General features: G+C 39.9%; 1 protein-coding gene and 1 pseudogene across 6 annotated transcripts in view; one reads left to right on the top strand and one right to left on the bottom strand.

Moving 5' to 3' along the window:
- The window catches only part of LOC308550659 (uncharacterized protein), a 29,766-nt gene extending 5,015 nt beyond the window's left edge, over positions 1-24,751 (top strand). For 2 of the 5 annotated variants that reach the window (XR_013997944.1, XM_081124718.1), the window contains 3 exons: positions 321-476; positions 3,733-4,044; positions 5,811-10,499. The gene's annotated coding sequence lies outside the window, so the exon portion shown is untranslated. Of the gene's footprint in view, positions 1-320; positions 477-3,732; positions 4,045-5,810; positions 10,500-16,488; positions 16,598-22,458 lie in introns of those variants that run through there. The other 3 variants (XR_013997942.1, XR_013997943.1, XR_013997945.1) reach the window with 3 other exon arrangements.
- LOC308553615 (protein LSM14 homolog A-like) lies at positions 16,352-22,379 on the bottom strand (annotated as a pseudogene). Its single transcript has 4 exons — positions 22,367-22,379; positions 20,335-20,874; positions 19,603-19,972; positions 16,352-16,377 (listed from the first exon to the last, which is right to left on the bottom strand). The product of its transcript is annotated as a protein LSM14 homolog A-like (transcript).
- Positions 24,752-26,660: the final 1,909 nt, after the last annotated feature.

The raw sequence follows: 26,660 nt of genomic DNA, 5'->3' as shown, positions 1-26,660 counted from the left end.
TACTGGGGAGCTCAAACCCGCAGCCTTCCCTGTTCCATGAAACAAGGGATGTATGTGTTAGGTTATGTCTCCTTTGGAAGTCTGCAGTCCAGATTGGTCTTTTAGGACAAAATAAAACTATTTACATTCACACACACACACACACACACACACACACACCCCTTTGGTAGCACTGCCTTCAATCTTTGGATTATAATATTTTACGCAATACCTCTTTTGTCATCTGCTGCTAGAAATTAGTAGAATCTTAGCGTTTGTGAAAATGTTTTTAAAATATGGATAAAGATCTTACACCAAAATATTTATCCCACTTGTTTCAGAATAACAAAAGCTTAGAAACAACCTTGAAACATAGAGGAGGAGTTAAATAAATCATGAGCTATCCACCCAATGAAATACCATGAAGCCATTAAGAATGATGACCAATACTTCTGTAAGATGGGATAATGCTAATTACGGAAACTAAATGAAAAAATGTAAGTCCCAAGCTATAAACACCACGTGATCTTGACTGTGCCTTTGCTCGTCTCACTGCAACAGCCGCCTAAATGTGCTCCCTCAGCCAGGCGTGACCCCTCCAATCCCTTCCACATTGACGCCAGAGAGGTCTTCCTAAATTAGAGCCCAGTCTCATCCACTCCACGCTTAACACTCTCCGATGTCTCCCTGCTGCCCGCAGGAAGTGTTGGGGTTCAGCAGCGTGGGGCCCAGAGCCCTCTGACACCCTGCAGCTCATCTCTGGGTGTCCTCCTGCCCGTCCAAAGCGCCACATGGGCACCTGTAGCCTGGACTTCTGCCCGCGCTCCTCCTGACTAGGGTGCCGGTGCCTTCCTTTGCCTCGATGTCGTCTCAGCCTCCAGGTCTCCGGTTAGCCACTGTTTCCCTCATTCCTTCCCTGGCTGGCCTGTCACTCTCTGCATGTCCCCTTATTGCAGAGTCCTTGCCCTTTACTGGAGTTGCTGATCTCCTTGCCCATGAGAGCTGGCTCACGTCCACTATTTTGTCCCTGGCAGACAGCAGCCCAGTGTCGGCACTCATTACATGTTGAAGGACAGTCAGCGGACCCGGCGGACAGCATCAGTGGGTTAACAGAAATTTTCTCTAAGTGACTGAGCTTTGGGTGGTTTTGAATTTCCTCTTTATTCTTCTACTAAAACAAAAATTTTATTGTGGTAAAAAACACATACTATTTAAATTGCCACCTTAATTTTTTAATTTTTTAAAATAGATTTTTATTGACTTCAGAGAGAGGGGGAGAGAAAGAGAAACATCCATGATGAGAAAGAATCATTGATCGGCTGCCTCCTGCACGCCCCCTACTGAGGATCGAGCCCGCAACCCCGGGGATGTGCCCTGACCGGGAATCGAATCAGTGACCTCCTGGTTCATGGTTCGACGCTCAACCGCTGAGCCACGCCAGCCGGGCACCATCTTAATTTTTAAGTGTACAGTTCAGTAGTGTTAAGTATATCCACACTGTTGTGCAACAGCTCTCTAGAACTTTTCCACCTTGTAATACCGAAACTCTACCCACTCGGCACTGATTCCTCCCCTCTCCCCACTAGACAGTAACCACCTTCCTGCTTTCTGTTCTATGATTTTGACTACTTTATACACTTCATAGAGAAATCATGCAGTGTTTATCCTTTTGTGACTGACTGATTTTGCTAAGCATAATGTCCTTAACGTTTATCCATGTTAAAATGAATTTTTGAGATGAGCTCTGTTACCTCTATAACAGAAAAGAAGCTTTATATAGAATCCTGGGAACTAGAAGTGACTCTAGAATTTATCTGGACCAGTTCTCCTTATCCTGAACTTTACTTTTCCTACATGAGAAATTCAAAAATCGAAAAGTAATTTGTCTCAGGCAAAGTTGACCCAAGAAATAAAAACAAGTAATAGAGGTAAAGGTTTTTAGTTCTTTCACAAAATTTACAGCGCTTCCTATGCTTTTTATTTTCTGTTCAACATTAGCTGTTTTAAAATAACTTGTCTTCTAATATTTCACTTCATATTTGAAGGAAACATCATCTATCTGCCAGCTGCTTTCTTTGTGTCAGGAGATGTGTCTCTTCAACTTCGTTTGTATAGTGCATTCCATAGGTGGCCAAGATTTTCCATTCTGGACCTGAGCATCTGGGCAGGATAAAAGCATTCTTTCAGTTTACAGGAGAATTGGGCCCCTGAGCCACACAGGTCTAGCCAGCTGGAGTCAAGTACAAGAGATAGTTTAGTTCAGCTGATTGCTATATGTAGCATTCTCTCCTCTCAGCCTGAAAGAGAAAGCTCTAAGTTAGAGTTTATCAGATAATTGCCAAAGAAGACCCTTTTGTTCTTAGTCCTGAAACTAATTCACGCATTCAATTAACGTAATATGAGTCCACCATGTGCCTTGTTGCCATTTAGAGACACATTTAAGACACACATTTTCTGAGTTTAGGGGGAAAGGGAACAGGGAAAACCAGTGGATTTTAGAGCTAAGGGTAAGGGCTCTTAGGAACTATGTGGTCGACTCCCCTCCTGCTATACACAGAAACGGAGCCCAGAGAGGGACCCAGGCAAGGAGCTGGTCAGCAACGGGCGAGAACTTGAGATGCCTGCTCCTGACTTCAGACCAAGGAGGGTGCCCCCCCTGACTGTATGTGGGCTTCGTTTAAAGAGGGACACAGAGATTCCCACTCAGCTTGCTTTTTATTACTATGCTTATTTCATAATTTCCTTGTCAACATGGCTTTCAGGCTTGTCTTCTTCTCTGCTCTGGTTTCAAACCAGGAGAGGACCTCGAGATCTCTGTTCCACGGTGACTTAGAATAGGTTGGCATGGTGTCTCAGCACTGAGGGAGTTTGTGTTCCCTCCGCTGGGTGGGCCAGGAGGGCGATCCCGGGCCTCAGCTGAGGCGGCCCAGCCACGCACACTGCCTGGGCCTCGGTTTACGCGGAGACACTGACTGCTGCTTTGGCAGGGATCTTTTGCCTGGTGCTTGCGGTTTTGGTTATGACCGAAAGGTAGTTCTCTTCCGTCTAAGTGTGAGGTCACAGTACACTTCGGCAGGCTTTCCAACATGAGCACCGCGCTTTATAGGCTAGCGTTTGAGGGAGAAGAGACTCCCCAGTCGCTTGCCGTGATTCATCCGTAGAGAACTCTAGAAGAACCTCAGGAACGGCTGTTAAACGGTACACGGCTTCGTACTACTTTATACTACTTTATGACTTTATAAGTTTATATTACTGATATGAAACTTAGTGGATCTAGGAACAAATAAATGATTGCAGTTCTCTGAAATGTAGGCAAAAATTGTATCATTATGATACTTTGTTCTATCGGGTTCCAAGAGATCAAATAATACTCTTTGGACAAAAAAATTACCCCAAACTATAATGTGGGATGTTCATACTAATGGGGGAATATGTTTATGTGAATTAATTTATGGAAACGTACATTGTGACATTTGTTCAATATCGTCCTGTAACTAGTACTAGAGGTTTAGATAGTCAACAAAGTAATTCGAGCCACTGACAGGGCTTAGTGCGGCCCAGTCCCTGTCCCCTGCGGTACCTGAGCGGATGCTGCAGCTTCAGAACCACCCAAGATGGCCTTTTCCATCATTACTCCCTGTGTCGTAGATGGTCAGAGGTCCTGGGTTTCTCAAGTGTCATAGTCACCTGATTGATTTCATGCGACGCCAGGTCCACGCCAAGTCCCTATTTTCTGAACTGCCCTCTCTCCAGACAGAAAAGCTGACATGAATCTTCTCACTGATGACGTGCAGAGCGGGAGGCCCACCCAGGCCCTCCCCCTGAAAAGCCAGCCGGCCAAGTTAAAGTGGGTGAGCGAGGGGTCCAGGAGTGATCGGCTGAGCGTCCTGCAATAAGAGTCTCATTCAGCCAGAATATTTTCCGATTCTGGATGTACTCAAAAGAAGAGAACGGAATTCTTTATTCTGAGAGGCCTAACTATTAGTGCTTTACTTAAACCTATTCGAAGCTAAAAAACCGTCAGTTCAACCAAATCATGATTTTGTGCACACAGAACTCTGGAGCGTAAGTAAACTCGGTGTGGGGAAATTGCAAGAGTAAATTATGTTGGCGTAAGTTGACCTACAGTTTAAAATCAAGAGACAGAGCCTGGCTGGTGTGGCTCAGTGGGTTGGGCGTTGTCCCATGCACTGAAAGGCTGCAGGCTCGATCCCTGGTCAGGGCACATGCCCGGGTTGCAGGCTCGATCCCTGGTCCCCCGGGCGAGCAGGAGGCAGCCAATTGACGTTTCGCTCTTACATTGATGTTTCTCTCTCTCCTCCCTTTCTCTCTAAAAATCACTAAAAATATTTTTAAAATAAATACATAAAATTGAGAGATAGAAACTAAATGCTGATAAAGGCTCCTTATGCTTTTGGGGTAATCAACTGGAAATATTCAATAATTAATTTGTCGTCCAGGGACTTTTAAATGAGTGGAACAGAGAAAAAGGCTGGTGCCGGATTCCTGACTTCGTATCTTCTTTTCATCATGGGATGTGAAATGATCATTTTTATGTTACATTTTCTATAGATTTTTTAACGAGAGAAAAATCAGCCCCATCTCCACTTTAACTGGAATTGAAGTCAAATTGGCAGATTTGTTTCAATATATTTTCTCTTCTGCCTACTCCAGGTTATCTAGGGATATAGTAGAAGAACGCACATGTAAGTTCCACTCTCTTATACCAGAAATGGGACCATTTAAAAAGTTCTATTACCTTATAATTTTGAGTTGTTGAAGGATGTTCAGGAAGTTAGAAATATAGCTACCAGAGTCCCTATGACAAAGTACGTATTTTTTTGTTTTTCGCTTATTTTTGACAGAAAGATTAATAAATTAAAACATTGTTAGTTAACAGGAATTTCAAACAGCCATTGCAAGCAAGTAACAAGAATTTACATATGTTTTCTCAATAAAGTGCTACAAATAATGGGACCTTTGGTGATTTCACTTTTCCACAGTGCACATCAAAGGATCAAAAAACAATTTTTTTTGTTTCTCTACAATAAAATTGCTGATGAAAATTGGTTTTACTTAAGTTTACAAAAGATAACTGAATTATCATTTTAAGAATTTCTGAAATTAGTTGATTGTAGGTGAGAGATTGTAGATATTTTCCTGCCTAGTCAAAAACTACCAAAGGTAGCTTTTGCAATGGTAATATTCAGAATTAATAATTTTATTTCCTCCTCTGTACTCATATGTCTTGTAATCAAATAATTCACTTCCCTGATTCTGTATTTTATGAATCAGTTCCTCATCATTAAAGGAGAGGTTTAATGATGTTAAAGGAGAGGTTTTTATTTCTGCCTGGTATCCATGAAGATTTTTAAGCCACCAGGTGGCAGAGTCTCCTTGGATTAGATTGAATTGCATTTTCTACTGATTGCCAAATGTAGTTTATAGTTAACATGAGTTGCCATGAAACCTTTTACTCATGTACCCCTAAAATGATTTAGAAAACATGCGCCCTTCACAAACTTTTAAGTTCATGTGTAAAATTACTCAACAAAAGTTTAGATAATAGAAGAGATATAACTTCTGACATACGGCAAATCCTGAAATTTTAAAATAAAATTGTTAATATCATTCTTTTAAACAAATCAAATTGAATACAAAGTACTATAGAGATTTGATAGCCACCATCATCTATTTTTTAAAATTCCAAAACAAGCTTATTCTTTACAGTTGGCTATGTTACATCACTCCTTTTACTCCTTGACATCCTGTTTCCCATTTTATTTCCTGTACAGGATTTTTTTTTTATAATATATCTTTATTGATTTCAGAGAGAGGAAAGAAGAGGGAGAGAGAGATAGAAACATCAATGATGAGAGAATCATTGATCGAGCATGTGGCCTGACCGTGAATCGAACCCCGATCGCCTGGATCCTAGGTCAACGCTCAACCGCTGAGCCACGCCTGGCCGGGCCTCTACAGAATTTTATAATAATATAAAATGTTTTGTGCTTAAAAGCTTTGTTCACCCATTAGTCTTCTCTGTGACAAGAGTATGTATGTAAATGAAATTAAATGTTTTGTATTCCCTGTGACCATAAAGTACTGTCAAATGTTTATATTTCTAAAATTCTAATACATGTTAGTATATGTTTCTAAATTTGCCCAGTATACATTTATTCTTTCATTAATTTGGAAAATCCCGAAAAACGTAAAAAAGAAAAATGACCCTTAATCATACCACTTAAATTATATTTATAGAGAATAAATAATATACAGCAACCCCACTTTTGCTTATCTCTTACCAATTGGCCTAGATAATTTCTGTTAAGTAGTTGATGCCCATTCTCTCATGTTTTTTCTAAGTTTATAGAGATCTATTTATACCTTTAAAATTTGGAGCACAAAATATTAAGGTGCTTCCAATGTTGCCTTTTAAGAGATTCTTTCCTAGCATCAAAAACACAGTGTTCCATTGGGGGTATGTGCGCATACACACACACACACACACACACACACACACACACACCCTACTCAAACATATATACATACATATACACATGTAGTAGATGAGGGGAAAGGACCACATTTTTTAAAATCCTAACTGAGATAGGATATTGCTGATGTTTAGAGCTAACCCCTTGGAAGTTTAGGAAACTGCAGAGTTAGTGGGAAAACAGCTCTCCCCAAGACCACCCTCACTTCTGGCACCAACTGCGTGTTCTGGGATGTTCCCCAAACCCCCTGCGGGTCTGATAATTTGCTCATAGGACTCAGAACATACTGAAAGCTGTTATATATATGGCTTACTACAGGGAAAGGATACAGATTAAAGTCATCCAAGGGGGGAAGTGCATAGGGCAGAATCCAGGCAAGATGCTAAATGCGGAGCATCCATTGTGTGCTCTCCATGGGGTCTTGGATGTGCTTTCTTGGTATGTGTGTGTAACAGATGGAATATTGCCAACTAGAGAAGTTCACCTGAGCCTTGTGACTCAGTTTTTTATTAAGGTTCCATTGTGTAGGATGATTGGTTGCTTATGAGGCTAATCTCATTCTCCGGCCCCTCTGGTCAGCTGATAATGTGTGACCAAAGCCTCCACCTTGTATTACATTGTGGGGCTGTCGGGCGTGGTCGGCTCTGACCCTACATACCACTTGCTGTGGCTAGCTTCACGTCTATCTCTCGTTCTTAGACTCCCAGCATAAGCCAAGCTCGGTCTGTCAGCTCTAAAACTCATGCTCTTCATGAATGCTCTCTACACATTCTGGACTCATTTTAGATGCTGCATATTGAATATAGATTTTGGCATGTCGTGGAAAGGGCAAGAGCTGGGGAGAGGGGGTGTAAAAAAGAGATGAAGTCTGGGACTTACTTTGTCAGGGGCTGTTCATGCTTCCAGTTTCTAATCCTCTGGACAGACTGGGTTCCTTCATAGCTGGTTCAGGGTAGTCAAGCCAAACTGGACCAGCATAACTACAAATCCGGACACATAACTACTTCAGATAATCTAAGCAGCTAGCAGGCTGTTCAGCTTACCACATGCCTCTGCCAGCGTTTCATAGGATCCTCCTTTTGAGAAAGAATGTTAGAGAGTGAGTTCCCCAGACCTCGATGATGTGAAGGCTTAGTCCTTAATTTTACATGTCATTAGTACTTTTGTTGGTACTACTTATGTCAGATCTCCTCATTAAAGCCATGTAGTTATTTGGGACTTTGTCCTAGTGATTAACACTACTTACACTCAGCTCCCTTCTGAAATCTTTAATACACTGTTATTTCCCAACTGGGCAGATTAGATTTCCTTTAGTTTACTTAAGCTGTATGCTTGGGACATTGGCTGTCTCACATTACAAGTTACATGTTCTATTAAGGCTTTTCCTTCTACTTGCGGCCCGAGTCTCTGTCGTTTGTACAGCAAAGATGAAATGCTCAGTGGGATCATTAAATTATAATCTAATCAGCAATATGGTATCCAGGATTGTATAATTCTCCTGAATTCTGCGTCTTTGGGTTTTCTTTTGTCATCGTTGTGTTGTGTTTGAAAATCCAAATGATCTTGATTATTCAGACTGAGGTGAATTATGCGACTATATAACCTATTAGAAATTGTGCACTTTTTAATAAAGACAGATTTGCATTTTCCTCTTTCTTTAAGAATCAAAGGCTGAAACAATAATTTAGCTCTAGAATGCATTGCTATGGTATTAAGATGAATTGGGGAAGGAAGAACCGAGCTAGAGAGGAAGTGATAGTAATCTTTGCTTAGCAACAGGCTGTTTTCAACTAAGGAAAAGAAGACCCTTATACAAAGGCCAAGACTCTGTTTTTTAATTTGAAAAAATATTTCATGACAGTTAAAGAATTTCTCAGCCTTTTCTTTGACCATAAACAATATCAGAATATGAGATCTACAATTTTCTGAAATCTTGTCCCATTTAAATTCCTAAAATGTTTCTCATTTTTAAATCTGAAAAACACTAAAACACCTTTCTCCTGAGGAGTTCAGTGTCATGTTCTGATTTGTTCTAATCATCCTACCATCTGCTACCTTATGATGATAAGGTGATTGGCATCTAGCATCAAGTTCCACCAGTATTAAAGTTGGAAAGTTCAAATGCAGAGAGATTAAGACATTGGTCCAGAGTCAGGCAAATGCTTAGTTGGTTTAGATACTTGGTTTTCCTAACCAACTTATCCAGGGCTTGGAAGAATTATTCTATTTTCTTTTTTTTTTTTTTTAAGTACCTAGCTTACTATCATTAGGAACTTAGTCTCCCTATAAAGTTTTTATGCTCATTTTAATGTAGCCATTTAGAATTAAGGCCTTGATAATCATGAAAACATTCCAGAGAATGTTTCATATATAAAATATTTTTGAGCAACATTTAAAAAAATCAAGATAAAAATATTACAACAGCGATGTCTTTCTTTCTCTCTAAACCCAACCTCCCACCCCGCAAAAATAACTCTGCTGAAAGAAGATCTCAGTGGAGGTAAATATAAATATATTTTCTGTGTCCCATGAGTAAGAACTAATTCATGAGAAGGAACAGGGAGGTATGGCAGGAAAAACCAGGAATGAGTTACAGATGTAAAAACGGAAGTCAGTTAAAATATATGTACTAGAAAAGGAGAAGAGACATAAAATAATAAATTCTGTTTCTTTGGAGTCTTATTTTTAATGTGTTTCATAAATTTCCATCTTACAGTATTCTGTGAGTTAAGTGGACAGTTAATACTCTTCTTGGTATTTGACAAATGAGGTCACAAAGAGGTAAACTATGTTAGCTGTCTCCACAGCCTGGGAGCCTGCAGCTGAAGCAGTAAGAGAACCCAGGCCTTGAGCTGCGCCCATGCTCTACTGCTCTGCCTGTGGCGCTCTGGCCAGTGCATGGAGAGCGCCATCCCACCCTACAGGGGCTGGCCTGGCCCACCGAGGGGCCACGACAAGGAGTAGCTTAGGCATCACTCCGGGCAGGCACAGAAAGAAAACAGCTAATGGGTAAGAAGAGCCCAGTGATACCGATCAGTGGCTCCCCAGGGTTGAATTCAAAACATGTTCTGCTGTCTCCTGGGTGCCAAGATTTGACAGGAAGGGCAAAGGACAACTTGAACAATGTGGGGTGGGCGGGTGAAATCTCCATTCATTGTCGTTCACGTGGGAATGGAGTGCTCAGAATGAGGGAGATCTTGACAAGGCTCCCTGGCAGTAGCAGCCTCTTGTTTCTTATCAGAAATGTAATACTCAGCCCCTCTTTCTCTTCGCTGCTGGGGTCGGAGAGAGTGTGAGGGGAGCACACTGGCACCGGAGGGGAGAGACTTTTGTGTAAGAGGACCTTTGTCCTAAATGGGAAGAAAATGGGAGAGTGAAAAGAGAAGATTCAAAAGGAAAGGACAAGACTTAAAAGTCAGAAAAACACTTCAGAAAATAGGCTAAGAGAAAAAGAAAGAAAGTGGCCCTAGGTCACTAGAAAACACCAAATTGGGGTGGGGAGGAGGTTTGCAGTAGAAAGAATAAAAGATCGTTCAAGAAGCTAAATTACAAGGAGAAATTAGACGCAACCAATATATACATTAGTTAGGGGTAAGTTTTATAAATTATGGTACAGACACAGAATGGAATACCATATAGGCTCTTAAAATGAATTAAGTATACAAATATTAACACAGATATCCAAGGGTGGTTTAGTGAAACATAAAATGACAGAATATTTTCAAATATACTTTTATTTCAAAATAATTTATGTTAGTATATATGGAAAAACATCTGGAGAATGAAGCATTAAGCAGCCAAAGGCAGTTATTTCTGCGAGAGGGAGGGAGCGATTATTGGGGAAGGAGGTTATGTTTTATATTATACATTTGTGTATTCAAACCTCTTTAAAATAAAACTCAATTTCCATTGTATATTACAAAAAAATTAACAAATATAGAAATGTTGCAAAGAAGAAATGTAATACATATGAAATTGAAAAATGAAAATTTTATTATTTGCAATAAAATTTAACATTGAAGTAATTTATACAGAGGTGTGTATATATTTGTATCTATACCTATACCTAATATCTTTATTAATGGTGATACCAAAGTAGAAGTTTATTTTCATTTAAAAATATTAGTTTAAAAAGACCCAGTGATAGACTTTTAATAGGTGATGATTTTAAATGTGTTCTGTATTACATTGTACTTTCTCTAAAACAGAATATTAAACATAATCTATAATAACAATATAACTTGCTTATTGACGTAACTAATTTTTCAGTGATTGAATATTTTCTTTAGAATTAACATAAATTATTCCCTTCAGCTCTTCTGCTACATTTTGTAACTCTCATAAAGCATTTCTAATTGCTTTTAATTAAGGACAGTCCTTCCCACAAGAGAATCACAAAGCCCTAAGCAGAAAGGGAGAGCAAGAAAACTTTACAAGTATATTAAAGTACACTAAACAAAAATATTTTAAGTCAGATTTTCAGAAAACAGCAGGATGTGGAAGCTAACTAGACTGCAATTATCGGTCTGCACAGATGGGTCTAACTGCCCTAAATTTTGAACTAACTAGATTAGGTTACATATGAAAAACGAGAGTCATGATAATAATTCCTCCTGGGAGTTAGATACTCATCCACTTAGCATTTATAAAAACCTCCAATGTGAAATCAGACTGAGACGCTATCTCGTGCCAAACTGTCAAAACTCAGACACAGTCTCAATCAAAAAAGACTGAGAAAGGTTAGAAACAGTGTAAATCCTTCGTCGTGTTCAAAATGACACCGAGGCTGTGCTGCAGCTGGTTTGCATGTTGCAGTCCGGTCAGATAGAGTTCTCTTTAACAGGATTTCATTAAATCGCCCACTCCCAGAAGGCTGGGGCTCTTAGGTCCCAAATCAATGCATAAAATGAATCGTCGAAGAGGAAGACACGCTGGAGCTTGAAACAGGACTTTGGAAGCTTCTGAGGGCCTGGGTTATCCATTTCCAGCTGGAAGCAAAGTAAAACTTCAAAGATATTTCTCCCCCAGGTATTGTAGAGAATCGGAGCCCAGGCAGAGAAGACCTCAAGAGCCCGGGCGAGGGAGTCAGCTCGGGTGGGGCAGGTGGGGGTCGCGGGCAGGCGGGACCCTGGAGGCGGCCGGAGAGTCCTCCTCGGGCCACCTGCAGCCAGCCGAGGTCCTAGGGAAACCCGCCAGGGGGACGCGCCTTTGGAGAAAGATCCTGGTTGTCAACAGCCCTCGAGCTGTTTTGTGTTGTAGGAACAACCCTGAAACAGACACCACGAGGGCAATTTGACACCTACGTGGGCGAAACCGAGCACACGCGCTGCTGCAGGGCCCGTGCCCTGCTTCTAAGGCCAGGGCGCTCCCAGGGGCGGCACGAGAGTTCCCAGCGTGCCCCGCGGCCTCCCGGCATGCCCCGCGCCCTCCCGGCGTGCCCCGCGGCCCCTTCCCCCAGCCTTCCTCGGGCTCGTAGGGCGCCCTCTGCTGCCCGCAGCCCCAGGGCCGCCCGGGCGCCCGCTGGGGCGGCCTCGCCCCCGGGTTGGGGCGGCGGGCGGTGTGCGGTAACGACTTCCAGGTAAGGTTAACACCCAGTTCCTAAATGCCGCCTCCCGCTGGAGCTGACGCGGCCTTCACGGTCCCGAAAGCCGAGGGCCCCACGGCCGAGCGGCCGGGGAACCGGCCTGTCCCGCCCACAGCCAGGCCGGCCCAGCTTGGGCGGTTGGGAGAGGCCCTGCTCGGCTAGGCCTTTCCTCCTCCTCCGTCCGCGCGCATCTTCAGCGGCATCCCGTCTCTCCTGTTCTTAGTTGTTTAATTGCTTTCTTGCCCCCAGTAAGTCAAGTCAAATCCTATTCCGCAGAAACCGAGTTTTACTTCTGGAGGAACAGGGAATGCAAAGGGCGTCGGAGGAAACGAGCTCCGCCTTGTTCCCTTGCGGCCTCGAAGGGAATGCAAGCTGTACCCAGGTGCATGGTTAACCTCAGGAGTGCCCGACAGCGAGGGACCGCCGCAGGATTTATGGAGCAGCTTTGACCCTAGAAGCAGTTCTGTCGGTTGGCAGGTTAAGCGTGATGGTTTTACCTGCTCTACAGGGGAAGAAACAGCCTCTGAGAGGTTCCCGGACTTGCTCAAGTCTCACGTCTAGTGAGTGGCAGGACTCAGGTCGCCAGCCCAAGACTTCCCACGTGACTACCTGTGCTGGCGATTTTCAGCCTTTTTCATCTCATGACAGGCGTATACTAATTACTAAAATTCTGCAGCACACCAAAAAATATTTTTTTTTTGCTGATCCGACAAAACAAAGGTATAGTTTTGATTCATCCACACCTGACGTCTATTGTGTTGGCTGTTATTTTTTTATTTGATCATCTAAGGGAAAAGAGGCCAGTGCCTCTGACTAAATAGTCAGGCGTTGCATGTTTTAAACATTCTGGGGGCACCCCAGTTGAAAATTGCTGACCTATACTAACAGATTCCTTAAAAAAAAAAAAAAGCCATATTCAAAGCCCTTCACTTGTGTTCATTTGGGGTAACATAATATCATATATCTTTTTCTGTTTTAGGGTAATCTCATTTAAAAAAACAACAACAACAAAAACAAACACCACCCATATATCTCAAGGTGATGTCCCAAAAGGCAGCTAGGAGTTCCTGGGCGGGGGTTTTGGAGTGTCCCTGGACCACCTGTGGTTCACAATACCAGGATCACACTGGAAACTCTCACAGCTCAGGCTTAGCTGCAGCTCGTCCCTCTGGGACCCTTCAAGCCCAAACCTATGGATCATCTCCCAGGGTAGTTTCAGCCTGACTTTGGAGCACAATGTGGGGAAAAGACAAGACATTACTTACATGCTAGGAGATCTGGGTTAATGGGTTTTCCATCACCCTAGGATTGATCAGTATTTTTTGATATTGTGCTTTTGTTTTAACATCTCGTAATGTTATAAAAGTATATTTCTGGGACATTACCTTAAATTATTTCTGAATTTTGAAGTAAAGCCTGAAAATATCTTTTCCAGAGCCTGTGAATTTATTATTTATTTTATAATAGTACCCATATGTTTTCCGAGAGAACATGGTATTAAAGGTTTTGACAGTAGTGAGGGGAACAGAAGTGATGCATTGTTTTCCCTGTGCTGTATGTCATTGTCTATATTTTAAAGATAAAGTGGTCTAAGATAAAGTGGTCTAATTGGAAAAAAGTTTGATGAAAGTAAAGAAAGTCTTAAAAACAAGCCCCAGGTACTTCTTTAAAGAAAGAATACTATTCTTAAGTACCTTTAAAATATTAAATATGATTTAATCACAATCTACAATACCTTAAGTTTTCTGTTGGCTCGTGATAGCAGAGTAGACAGTTACCAACCTGATTGATTTGAAAGGCAAAACAAAACACACCTTTCCAAAATTTTCTGTCACTCCACCATAGAGCCTGAAATTCTCACCTTAAGGGACCCAGTTCTTTGAGTCAGAAGGTACTGATCCACAGAAGAAGCTGTTAAGATATTAATATCTCTGAGAGGATAATACTTTGTCATTTAATGCTTAGTTCAGCATTTCCCAACTAATGTATCGGAGGAATACTAGTTGCATAGGATGGTCAGTTTTCCCTGTTTCAGTGAAAGAGGTATTCTTTCTCTTGTCTACCTGTGTCCTTAATCTTTCTTTCACAGGATCCATTGATAATTCCCTCTGCCTTTTCTCTGTTTTTAACCTCTGCCTTGATAATTGCCCCTGTCAGCATTTAACAGTGCTCTTCTTACTTATCTTAAAACAAAAACCGAACCCCTCCACACACACAACCCCATTGACTTCATGTCTTCTTGTTTGTCTTTTTCCCTTCTTATTTAAACTCTTGAAAGAGATGCACATTCTCTGTCTCTGTTACCTCAAGTTCCACTCACTCAACCATTACAGTATGGCTTGGGACCCTGTCAATCCACTAGAGCTGCTGTCACCAAGGTCATTGGCACCATATGTCCAAATTCAATAAAAATTCATAGCTTGCCTGACCTTTTAACTGCTTTTGAAATGACTGACCACTACCTCCTTCTCGAAGCACTCAGTGCTCCTGGCTTCCATGATCATTACTCTTGGTTTCCTTTCTGCCATTCTTTTCACTACTTCTTAGTCTCTCTTGCCTCTTCCTCTGTTCATTTCTTAAATAGATCTCTCTTCAGTGTCCTTTGCAACTCACTTGACATTTTTCTCTACAGTCTCATCTAATCCTGTAGTTTCAGATGGCCTTTATATAGTAGTGACTCCCAAGGTTGCAGCCAAGAGCTCTCTGGAGCTTTAAGATCCATGTCTCGAACTGCTTATTGGACACCTCCTCTTGGATATATTTAAGTCCAAGCTCAACATGTCTAAAACTGAACTCATGATCTTTACTTGCACCATCACAACCTGTTCCTCTTCCAGTGTTCGTCTCAGTTATCTTTTTATAGGTACAGAAACTGAGGCTCAGGGAATTACATAAATCATCTGAGGCCACATACAGCTAAGTGGCAGAGCTGGGATTCAAATGTTGGTTTAGTCAATCTGAAGCCCATGCTTTCTCCACTGTATTCTGCTGCCACTCAGAAGGCCTCTTGAGAAAAAGGGCCACATTGTCATTGTTAGGTTTAAGCAATTTATTCTAGTATTTTTTGAGGATTTTTAAAACCTGTACTCTATGTCAATAATAATTACAATACACAATATTTGTATGATACTTCCTGTTTTTCAAGGAAGTATCATATCTTCTTATCCTGTGACCACTAAGTAAGCTGCAGAGAACTTATAGACCATTTGAGAGTTGAGAAAACTGAAATGTTAAAGGTAAGGGCTTTTACCATGATTGCACAGCTGTATAGTGGTGGACATAGACTAGATTTAGCTCTCTTTGACTTTTGGTCTCCTCCCCTCAGTATGCCTATGAAAAACCTGTTCATTTTCAAGTGTTTTTTAGGTTAAGAGTTTAGGTCCATGTAAAACTAGAGAATTAATTTTAATTTCTCAGACAAAATGCTGAAGATTTATTAGTACTGGTAACTTCATCGCTAAAAAATGAAAAAGAAAAGGGAATAACAAGGAATAAAATAAAAAGTATTATGTGTCTCATTAAATAATGGGTTCTATCCTTTTGTGTAATTTTATGCAAGTGAAAAAGGACACCCACAACTGCAAAGTCCCTGAGATGCTATGCAAATCAAATATGCTGAAATACAAATATGTGACAACTTCATTCTTTGCAGCCTATGAAAAAGCCATTTTTGTGTGTTGTTATTCTTGATGGTGTCTATGTTTTGTTTTGTAATCATCAAGGAAGTAATAATGAAAATGGAAAAAAATATGTGTTATTCTTTAACTGCATTGCTGAAAGAAAATATATTCCCCTCTTTTCCAAAAGTCAGCTGGGTTTTATCAGCTTTGCAAAATGATGACTGAATGCCTTCCTTGTTCACTATTCTTGCTTAAGTCATTCTTATTTATGCCAGTAATTCAGGGATTATGTTTTGATTGTTCTTGAGAGATGAAAACACTTTCTTGCTGATGAATAAACACTGCCAGTTGTTAAATATTTGTATGCAAAATGCCTTTAAAGCCATTATGAAATGCTTTGCAAGAGCATTAGGAAGCTGTTTTGCGAAAGGCACTTTTTTTCTCTACCTTTTCTTTCATGCTAAGCAGTCTAATTGAAAGGCCTTTCAGAGTTAACTTGTTTAAGCAATACCAATGTTTTAGTGTAATGAATAACTTTATAGAAGACAGTCACGCACAATTCAGCATTCCCGTATTTCTGTTTCTGTGCACCGCCAATGCAGGGATTCTGTGCTAGAATCTCTTTCTCTGAGAAAGCTGGAGCGATCAAAACCCTGATTAACCTCTGATATTCACGTGGTGCTCTTGATCTTGAGGACTGCAGCAGCAACAAAGCGTTAATGGCAGCCATATGCTTAGGGTATTGTGGGTATGGGTGACTCAGATGTGAACTTGGGGGGTGACTGGTGCTAACTGCTCTTTGTTTCAGGTTTGGTGTGGAGATTACAGATGAAGAGTTTGAGTTGCTACTGGACAGAATCCCCTCTGATGAAGATGGAAATGTCAGATACCTGACTCATGGCCGTGTTCAATTCTCGGTACTCCTTTTTCATGTTTTCTCATTCCTTAGTAGTTTTCTGTTCTTGTTGTTTTTAATATAGAAAATGGGCCCCTAAAAGAATTGAGATTATTTAAAATTTCTCTTTATTTGTCTCCCATTTATTAATATTTTATAAGTGACAAAGCTTTTCAAATAGCAGTGTTAACAAAAGGATCTTTTAATGTTGATCCATGATAATTCATTAAAAAATATTTCATATCTCAGCATCTGAAAAAAGGACATGAGAAGGGACAGTGTGATGGAGATGGGAAGAGAGTTGGGAAGAGAATAGCTGCAAGTGGAAAAGTCAGGTCCTGGAGATGAACCTCCCTAAGTGGCACTTAATACATTTCTATATGCATTGACCTTTTACTCCCTCACTTACCTCCCAAGTACTATCCATTTACAAGACTTCTTAACACCTTCCAAAGAGGTCCAGCTTGGACAGTAGGTACATGGCTGTTGCGAATGGTCGTGTTAAAGCAGAGCAAGAATGCTTTCTAAATATTCCTAATTTGTATTTCTCTACCATGGAACCCAAGGACTCACTCTTTTTCTAAAATATTTTTATGTATTTTACAGAGTAGTTCAAGGCTTAAGTATTTAAAATTCTAACTAGTATTGTCCATTTTATTCCTCAAATACCTGAAGAGATATTTGAGGACATACAAATGGCCAAGAGACATATGAAAAAATGCTCAACGTCACTAATCATCAGAGAAATGCTAATTAAAACTACAGTGAGGTACCTTATACCTTCCAGAATGGCTTCATCAATAGATCAACAAACAACAAGTACTGGTGAGGATGTGGAGAAAAAGGAACCCTAGTACACTGTTGTTGAAAGTATCACAGATATCCCCCCTTTCCCTCCCATTGACATGTCCTCCCCACTCCCACCCCCTCCCCAGGCCTTCGCCGAACTATTGTCTATGTCCATGTGTTATGTATATATTCATATAAGTTCTTTGGTTAATCTGTTCCTCCCTCCCCAACCCTTCCCTCTGAGATTGGTCACTCTGTTCCATGCTTCCATGTCTCTGGATCTATTTTGTTTGTCAGATTTTTTTGTTCATTAGATTCCACATATAAGTGAGATCATGTCATATTTGTCTTTCTCTAACTGGCTTATTTCACTTAGCATAATAATCTTCATGTTGTCTTAAAGGGTAATGGGTTATTTTTTACAGTTGCATAGTATTCCATTTTGTAAATGTACCACAGCTTTTTTATCCACTCATCTACTGATGGGCACTTGGAATTTTTGGTTTCACGACTTACATTTAAGTCTTTTATCCATTTCGAGTTTATTCTTGTGTATGGTGCTCTAGTTTCAGTTTTTTCCATGTACCTGCCCAATTTTCCCAACACCATTTATTGAAGAGACTGTCTTTACTCCATTGTATGCTCTTGCCTCCATTGTCAAATATTAATTGAACATAATGGCTTGGGTCAATTTCTTGGTTCTCTGTTCTGTTCCATTGACCTGTATGCCTGTTCTTGTGCAAATATCAGGCTGTTTTGATTACAGTGGCTTTGTAGTATAACTTCATATCTGGTATTGTAATCCCTCCAACTTTGTTCTTTCTCAAGATTGCTGCAGCTATTCAGGGTCTTTTTGGGCTCCATATGAATTTTTGAAGTATTTGTTCTTGATCTGTGAAATACGCCATTGGTATTTTAATAGGGATTGCATTGAATCTATAGATTGCTTTGGGTAGTATGGGCATTTTAATGATGTTAATTCTACCAGTCTATGAACACAGTATATTCTTCCACCTGTTTATATCTTCCTCTATCTCATTTTTCAACATTCTATAGTTTTCCGAGTACAGATCTTTTATCTACTTGGTTAAGTTTATTCCTAAGTATCTTAATCTTTTTGTTGCAATGGTAAATGGGATTGTTTTTTAGTTTCTCTTTCTGAGAGCTCATTTGTGTATAAAAACGCCATCAATTTCTGGGTGTTGATTTTGTATCCTGCTAAATTGCCGAATTTGTTTATTAAATCTAGTAGTTTTTTGGTGGAGTTTTTAGAGTTTTCTAGGTACAATATCATGTCATCTGCGAATAATGACAGTTTTACTTCTTCCTTTTATTTTTTCATCTTGTGTGATCACTGCGGCTAGGACTTGCATAATTTCTAACATGCTGAATCCTCTTGAAATATAAAGGAATGAGTCAACTTACCATGACAAAATTCCAGGCATTATCAGGAAGAACGGGTTAATTGATGCCTAGTTATACTGTCTTGAAAAGGGGAGGGGATTACTTATTTGAAAATGTAGCTCAGTATATCCTTATCTGTGATTACTCACATTCATATGCTGAAAATATCTATTATTTGGACAAATCCTATGATGTGCCATTTACTATAAAATGAAGCTCTTAATGATGAGCATGAGTAATTTACCCTTTTTAGATAGTGAGAGAATGTATCAAATCTTCATTTGTATTGCAAACATTAAAAAAGAAAATAAAAAATGGAAAATCTTAAGCCTGGAAAGCTGTGAAGAGACCCACCCATAACTCTGCTCATCAGCACAACTTCTGCAAGGACATAGTATGTTTGCTGACTTTAAAATGTTTGTTCTTTAAAAAATTAGTTGCTTTTTATACAGCTGTATAAAGTTCTTAATGTTTCTTTGGCAATGGAATATAATAGAATTTTACAACTATATAAAAAAAGCTACCTTTGCCTAAGAAACAGTATTTACTATGTGTACATAGTTGACTGACAAAATTCTCTACCATCCAGCACCCTAATTAACTGATGAAATAAACTACCTCAAAAGGGATATTATAGGATTTCCAAAAAGAAAGAAAGGGCAAAAGACACACACACACACACACACACAAACACACACCCTTCTGTGGCTCAAAACACATTATCATGGCCCTATCTGTAGACAACTTGCAATAATTGCCAAATACAATTTAGTGATAAGAAAAATCTTTCAGTGATGAAAAAATACTTGTACCCTCGATGGGTGGTAAAGGTACCACCTCTGCCCCCACAGTGGAAATCAGGACCTCCTCTGCCTCTGTACCTCCCACAGCCACAGTTTGGACGAAGTGGGATTCCAAATGTTTCCACATTTAATAATCTTTCTTCAGCCCAGGTTGGTCTCTGTTCTCTTTTATCATCACAAGAAATACTATCAAGAAGGACTTAGTTTTGTCATGATGGCAGTTGGGTCCAAGTGCATCTTCTTCATGGCATTTCCTTCACTGTTTTGAGCATCAACTCCTGAGTCTCCTTTATCTTCACCATTTATAGGCTTCTCCTGTTTCTCAAGTTTATCTTCCATTTTCAATTTAAGTTTATTATGAAACTCTGTCAATTTCCTCCTTGTTAAATTGTACATTTGTACTTTCAAAGTCAAAGTTTTTCTCAAGTTTCACAGGACCATCTTGCCGAATACCAAATTCCCTGCCACCTCGATGACCCCTCCACCCCCCTGCCCTCTCCTTGGAGCTGAAGGAGCACCTGGAACTATTTGTCTCTTGCTATCATTTCTGAGTTACTCATTTTTTGGTCTTGAAACTGTATTTTCAGCTTGCCTGTGCTCTTGATGTTCTATTGCTTTTTGGCTGGTAGATAGTAAAGGCTGGTTGATATAGGGCTCTTTCTCCCAGAAGGTGTCAGAGCAGGTAAGTGGGCCGAGGTGGTCTGTACTGCTTGCTCCATGGTAAGGCTTTTTCTCAAAGGAACTAACTGAGGGCGTGAAGGACCTTGAGATAGCTCTGTTTTTATAGATCTCATATCCTGTATAAAAGCACAACCAACTGCACTGCTTTGGGACAGGGTACCGCTGTTTGATGTTTCTATTCCAAAGGATGTGAAGGAACTTCCAGCACCAACAGCACCAAACTGCTACCCGACTAATGAACTTGGACTGAACTGACTGTACTTCGACATCCTGTCAAAAGGTCCATAGGAACCCACTGACTGGAGCGAAGAAATAGATGAGCCTTGTGAAGACTGAACAATAGCTGGGTCCTTAGGCAAAGAACATTGTGGTTTCAGAGGCTCACAAACAGTTAGGTCTTTAATATCACTTCCACGGAATATTACATATTGAAAGACTTCATCTTGAGGTGGTATTGGACAATCTGCTGGTCTGTCTTCTGTACCAAAGGACCAGACTTTGGCAAGGGCTACGGTGGAGTTTTCGGTGTCGACGGTGTAGAGGATGCCCTCGTAGCAGACTTACCCCTTGGAGATAAGGCTGATCTTGCTACTGATGTAAGGAGTGCCCCCCCCCCCGCCCACTCATGGTGCCACCACCAGTCCCAGAGAGGCAGATGCCACACAAGCAGATCCCAGGCCGCGGTCGCCACTCTGCCCACCCATTTGCTCCATAGGTGCCCACAGCAGCCACCTCAGACCCAATACCACTACATTCTTATAAATATCTGAGTATTATGTAAGTGTATGTAAAGTCTAAAGAACAGATGAAGATTCCCTCACCATCTCCCCCAAATCTAGCTTCAAAAATAACCAGTCATTATTAATTCTAACCAGGAAGAAGACAGCCTGTGAAACAGTTTCATGGCCCTAAAATTTCTCACACATTGTCACAGTATTCTATATGGACTTTTATATTGAGCAGAAAATAGCCTTTAAAAATATTATATGTATACAGTTTGTTGTTTGTCCTTTGTAGCAATATGTTGGTTAAGTGTATATATCTCATACTCATTGAAGATCACATTTCTACTAAAATTATGTGTAATTTCCATAAGAATTTTTTTTTGCAAAGACTGAAGAAAAATTGATTTAGAAAAGTGGCCTTCTCCAGAGATATTTGTTAGAAAAGTCAGATTTTTTTCCTATCAAAACTTCATTGGCTGCTGAGAGCATGGCTTATTATGTGGGATAGAAAGATTTTCTGTGTAGCCTCATGAATATGGGAGAGGGTCCATAAAATTATAGTAGCTAATCATTTTGTTTTTATTCATTTTGGATAGCAGAGAAATGGTATTACTTTAAAATATTAATAATCCTTGAAAAAGAAAGAATTAAGTCAGGATGGTGCTTAGAGTATAGTTTCTTTATCATTGTCAAGTACATTCACCACAAGTCATTTGAAGTGTTAACATAAACATGTTTAGCCTACACACATAATTACATAAAAATCATAAACATTTCTTCTTCATAAAAGTCACTTTCCTTATATTAAGGGGAATCATCTATAAGTAAATTAGATTGACCCTTAAGGGAGTCCCACAGTATAGTGAGCCATAAAACTTTCTCTGCTGGAGAGTATTTGAGTCATGTCAAATGGGGAAACCACTGCTCTCTCAGTACTGGTTATAATAAAGGAGGTTTTGGAAATTTATCGACAAATTCTCTAATTCTGAACATGTTATCTGAGAGCAGGAGGACAGTATTTGCAAGTCAAATAATGGAAGAATCTATTGTCAGACAATTAAAACATCTTCTCTGAGACCTACCGAGCTAACCTTTGTGTGGTCCTGTTCTCAGATGGAAATGGTTCCTAGGGACAGTTGACAGCATGGATTTTGAGACGACACTAAATGTGTGTGGGAACTTGCAAAAACAAATCTAAAAAAAGATTTAGGATCAGGGTTTTCTTTGCCACTTTTTTACCATGATGGGGTGGGAGTAGGAGCTGGGGCCAGGGGCTGGGGGAGGCTCCAGAGGGAAAGGTGACATTAGAGATGCTGGTAAAAGTTAGTCCTGGTCAAGCCTGGGGTGAACAATGACACAGTGTTGTCGTGGGCTGCCTCCACGACTTACATATTCTTCCCATGTCAGTATAATCACTACTGGGAGGTAGCTCGATTAAGGATTACCATATCATTAATAGTATCCATGACTTTTGTTCAAAGGCTACTTGTGCAATGTTGCCTTGTGGATGAAGCCCCGTAATCCTCTGAGCCGCAGCTGTAGAGAGGGAGGCTCCTCAGAGCCGCCCACACTGACTTCCCTGTCCTCTCGGATCAGTTCTAAAAAACAGACAGAAACAACAGTCAACTCAAAGCCAAAAAAAAGAAACATCCATTCTACATTTCCACATTCATCTCCAAGCTTCAATCCCTGCCAATGTCTCCCATTCATCTCTTCTCTAACATCCAGATCACCACTCGGATGGTGGCCAGATTAAAGGGGAACAATGCAGTTTTAAATGTAAAGTTTGCATCTGACTTTTTTCTTTGCATGAGAAAAAGCACATTGATTCTATCTATGTGTCTGTCTAATGCTTAGTCTGTAGTTTTTCAGGTCTGTCTTATTTTCTTTGGCAACATGAGGCATGCTTGTGTCTCTCAACTGACTAGGCTTTCTCAGTTTATTCTGTGATGACACCTAACATTGAAATTTGTATTTGAGTAGAAAAGTATGTGTGTGTGTGTGTGTGTGTATATATAGTTAATAAACAATGGTGTTTTACTTCATTGATATTATTGCTGCTAAGAAGCTTCTACTTCCAGTGAGTCTGAGCACTGAAAGCAATCTAAAATCTTAGCAGTAGCTTGAAACCTGCACTAACATACTGAGATACTGGAGATTGGGCAGGAGAAAATAATGAATGAATCACATCTGGTGAAAACTCCAGGTGGCAGAGGGCGGAAAGAATGGGTGTAACCTTAAGGGCACATTTCATTTTACAAAGATCACTTCCTCCAAAAAGGAACAGTGGAAAGGATAAGAAAGACCCTTATTTTTTGGCACAGGAACATGTAAAAGTAAAATGAAGCCTAGAGTTAAACTTCTGGTTTTATGCAGATAATCACACTTTTATTTCAAATTGAGACAGTTATTCCTTGATTTACTCATAAGCCATTATTTTTAAAAAGGGTTTTAGTTTTACATTTTCATCTCATTGCTTCACTGAAAAATCACTAAACATTATATTTTATTAAAGTAGAGTTGACACAATATTATATTACCTTCAGGTGTACTACATAGTGATTCAACATTTATATACCTTATGATCACCATGGATAAATCTAGTAACCCTCTGTCACCATACAAAGTTACTACAATATTATTGACTATATTCCCTGTGCTGCACTCTATAGCACTGTGACTTATTTCCTTTATAACTGGAAGTTTATACCTCTATTCCCCTTCTCACCCATTTCTCCTCTCCCCTCTGGCAACCATCAGCTTGTTCTCTGTATCTGAGTTTGCTTCTGTTTTGTTTTGTTTGATTATTTTGTTTCTAGATCTCACATATAAGTGGATCACATGGTATATGTCTTTCTCTGTCTGACTTATTTCACTTAGTATAATACCCTCTAGTTCATCCATGTTTTCACAACAACATAAACACACAATACATACATAATTATATAACCTCACATAAATCAAGGCTCTTTGAGGTCCTTACTAATGTTAAGAGTGTAAAGGTTTTCTTGGACCCAAAAGTTTGAAAACTGCTGCACTAAACCATAGAGGGAAGAGAAGTGCTCCTGCCTACACTGGAAAGTTCTGGTGGCTCTGTTGTAGAAATGTCCCCTCAAGAGACAGTGAATAAAGTTCAGGATTGGTAGCTCTGTGATTTGGGGCATCTCCATTTACCCCAGTGAAAAACTGAATGGTGGATTCATAAGCTAGTAGTCATTGAGGATCTTCTAGGTGGAGGTACATATGTGTGAGCAACTCCTCTGCCCTCTAGAAATTCACTCAATAGGGGTAACAAACCAATGAAGAGACAAAGATAATAGAAGGTGGCAGGTGTACATGAGGTGCTGGAAACACAAGGGGTACCTAATCCAGGGAGCAGGGAGAGGGATGGGCACTTTAAAGTGGGTCTTGAAAGACAGGCAAGAATTAGCCAGAAGAAAAGGTGAAAGGTGTCCCAAATAGGGAAGCTTATATATGCAGGGAACTAAAGCAGTGTGGTTGGGGTGGTTTGTTTTTTTTCAAATGGTGGGTTGGGTCCCCTTAATAGGTCATGAAATCAATTTAATGTGTTATGATCAGCATTTAAACAATAACAATAGAATAGAAATGTCAGAGTGTACCTCACATAGTGTGGGTGTTTTTTTCTTGAAACCTTTGTTTCCCAATTGTATTTTTGTGTGCATATGCATGAGAGAGAGGGGATGGGGGAGGCTGTATTTATTGTTACAATGTAAAATGTCTTTATTATTGCTGGTTGAAATAAATAGTTTTTTGAAAACCACTGGTCTAGAGTCTTAAGAAAGAGCATTATGTGTTCAAAGAATTATAAACAGTATTTCAAATATGGGTGTAACATGGGTTGCAAGTCATAGAAAGCCTTAATGGCTTGTCAGCTAGCTTGGATTTTATCCTGAAGTTAAGTATCATGAAAGAATTTTAGGAAGAGGAGTGACATGATTAAGATGCATTGGTTGAATAAAAATTATTCTAGCAGCTACGAGAAAATGGATTGGGGTGGTGGCAGTAACGTCTGATGCGAGGGGAGCTCTTTCCAAGCTATTGTGAAAACTCAGGGGCCTGAGATAAAGCAGTACTTATAGACAGAGCTACAGTAGTGTTCAATTTGTTAGAGCTCTTTTAAAAAATTATGTGATTATCCCTCACAGAGTGTTCTGTTCTGGTTTCATAGATACATTATTATCTGCTACATGAAGGCAGGACATTTTGTATTTTTTTTAACTCTCAGCATCCTCAGAAATTAGAACAACACTTACGTTTATCAGCTGCTCAATAACTCTTTGTTGAATGAATGATAAATGAATATTCTCTTATCCGAAGAGGATAATTATAGGAGGTTGTTTTAAGTTTTCTTCTACTCCTTGCATTATCTTTGTAAATCTTTTGTTTCTGCCATTGTATTTTACTTGTTATTATCTCTGTCTTTCACATTAGAGGCTTTTCTTAATGTTTAGTGGTCTTTCTATATTCATTTATATTCAAAAGCAAGGCAGTCAAGTCAATTGAATGCTCCCTGTGTGTTGGTGAAAAAGTGACTGTTGAGGGTCCAGTCATTTCATTTGGTGACTCCCAAATGTCAAGTGTTAGGTCTTTTCTCTTGTGCCCGTCACTTTCTTAGTAGAGAGCCTTCTCACTTTCTGCCTTGGGAATATAGCCTTGGCCAGCCAGCCGTACCTGGGGGCTAAGTGGGATAAAATGTTTGCCAGTTAAACTACTGAGGGGGCAGATTTCCACTTGTTTTTAGTGTGACACCAGACCCTGGGCCCAGTTTCCCTGATGTCTCCGAATTTAGACCCTTCCTGGTTCAATTTCTCTGTAGTCAAACTTTCAATCTCCTTTTTTCAGCCTCTTGCCTAATCCTTGCCTTCCAAGTTCCCTGATCCCGCCCCGGGACCTGTGCTGGGAATCCAGTTCCTTCTTGTTGGCATCCCCTTGTTCCTGTCCTCTGCTCCTCAGTTACCGTTCATACTGCTTTCCAGCATCAAAACTACGTTGAACATCTCTGTGCGATGTTCTTTTCTCTGCTGTACTCTTGGTCCTTGTGAGTTTATGCCATTTTTATTCCTTTACCATCATTTTAGGAGGGTTCTGGAGAGAGAGGAAGTAAACGTGTGTATTTAACCTTTCATGTTCAAACAGAAGTCTCAGAGGGCTTTTTAGAGACTAGCTTTATTTACTGACTAATTAATTACTAGTCTCACTTTTCTCAGATTTAATCACATTTGTTCAATTAAGTTATCTAGGAAAAGAATTTTAGACTATTGATCGTGTTCTTTGATTTTAGCAGTAAAAATTTTCTTTTCGGTGTAAGGAATGAAATGCTATAATCTAGTGATAAGTCTTTCAGAACATGTTATATTACCTGAATATTGATACTTACTAGTAAGTTTAGTCAGTTAGTTCTTATTTGTACATTTAGCAGTTCTGCCATGGAAAGGTCTGGTAGAAAAATCTGCTAAAGCAATTGAAGTTTTGATATGTTACTATGCATAGGGAAAAGATAATTAAAATGATTGATTATAATAAAATTAAGAAAATGCCATTGAGGTGCTTATCCAAGTACCTAAAGAAATAAAGTGCCTAAATAAATAAATGCGTATTATTGATGCACCCTGACACTTGTGTGCGACAGAATTTCAGTGTAATAAGTGCTAGAATGTCAGAG

Source organism: Miniopterus schreibersii, assembly GCF_964146895.1.
Source record: "Miniopterus schreibersii genome assembly, chromosome: 2".
NCBI lineage: Eukaryota > Metazoa > Chordata > Mammalia > Chiroptera > Miniopteridae > Miniopterus > Miniopterus schreibersii.
Note: the sequence above shows the minus strand (reverse complement) of the source record. Positions and strands in the feature narration are given on the sequence as shown.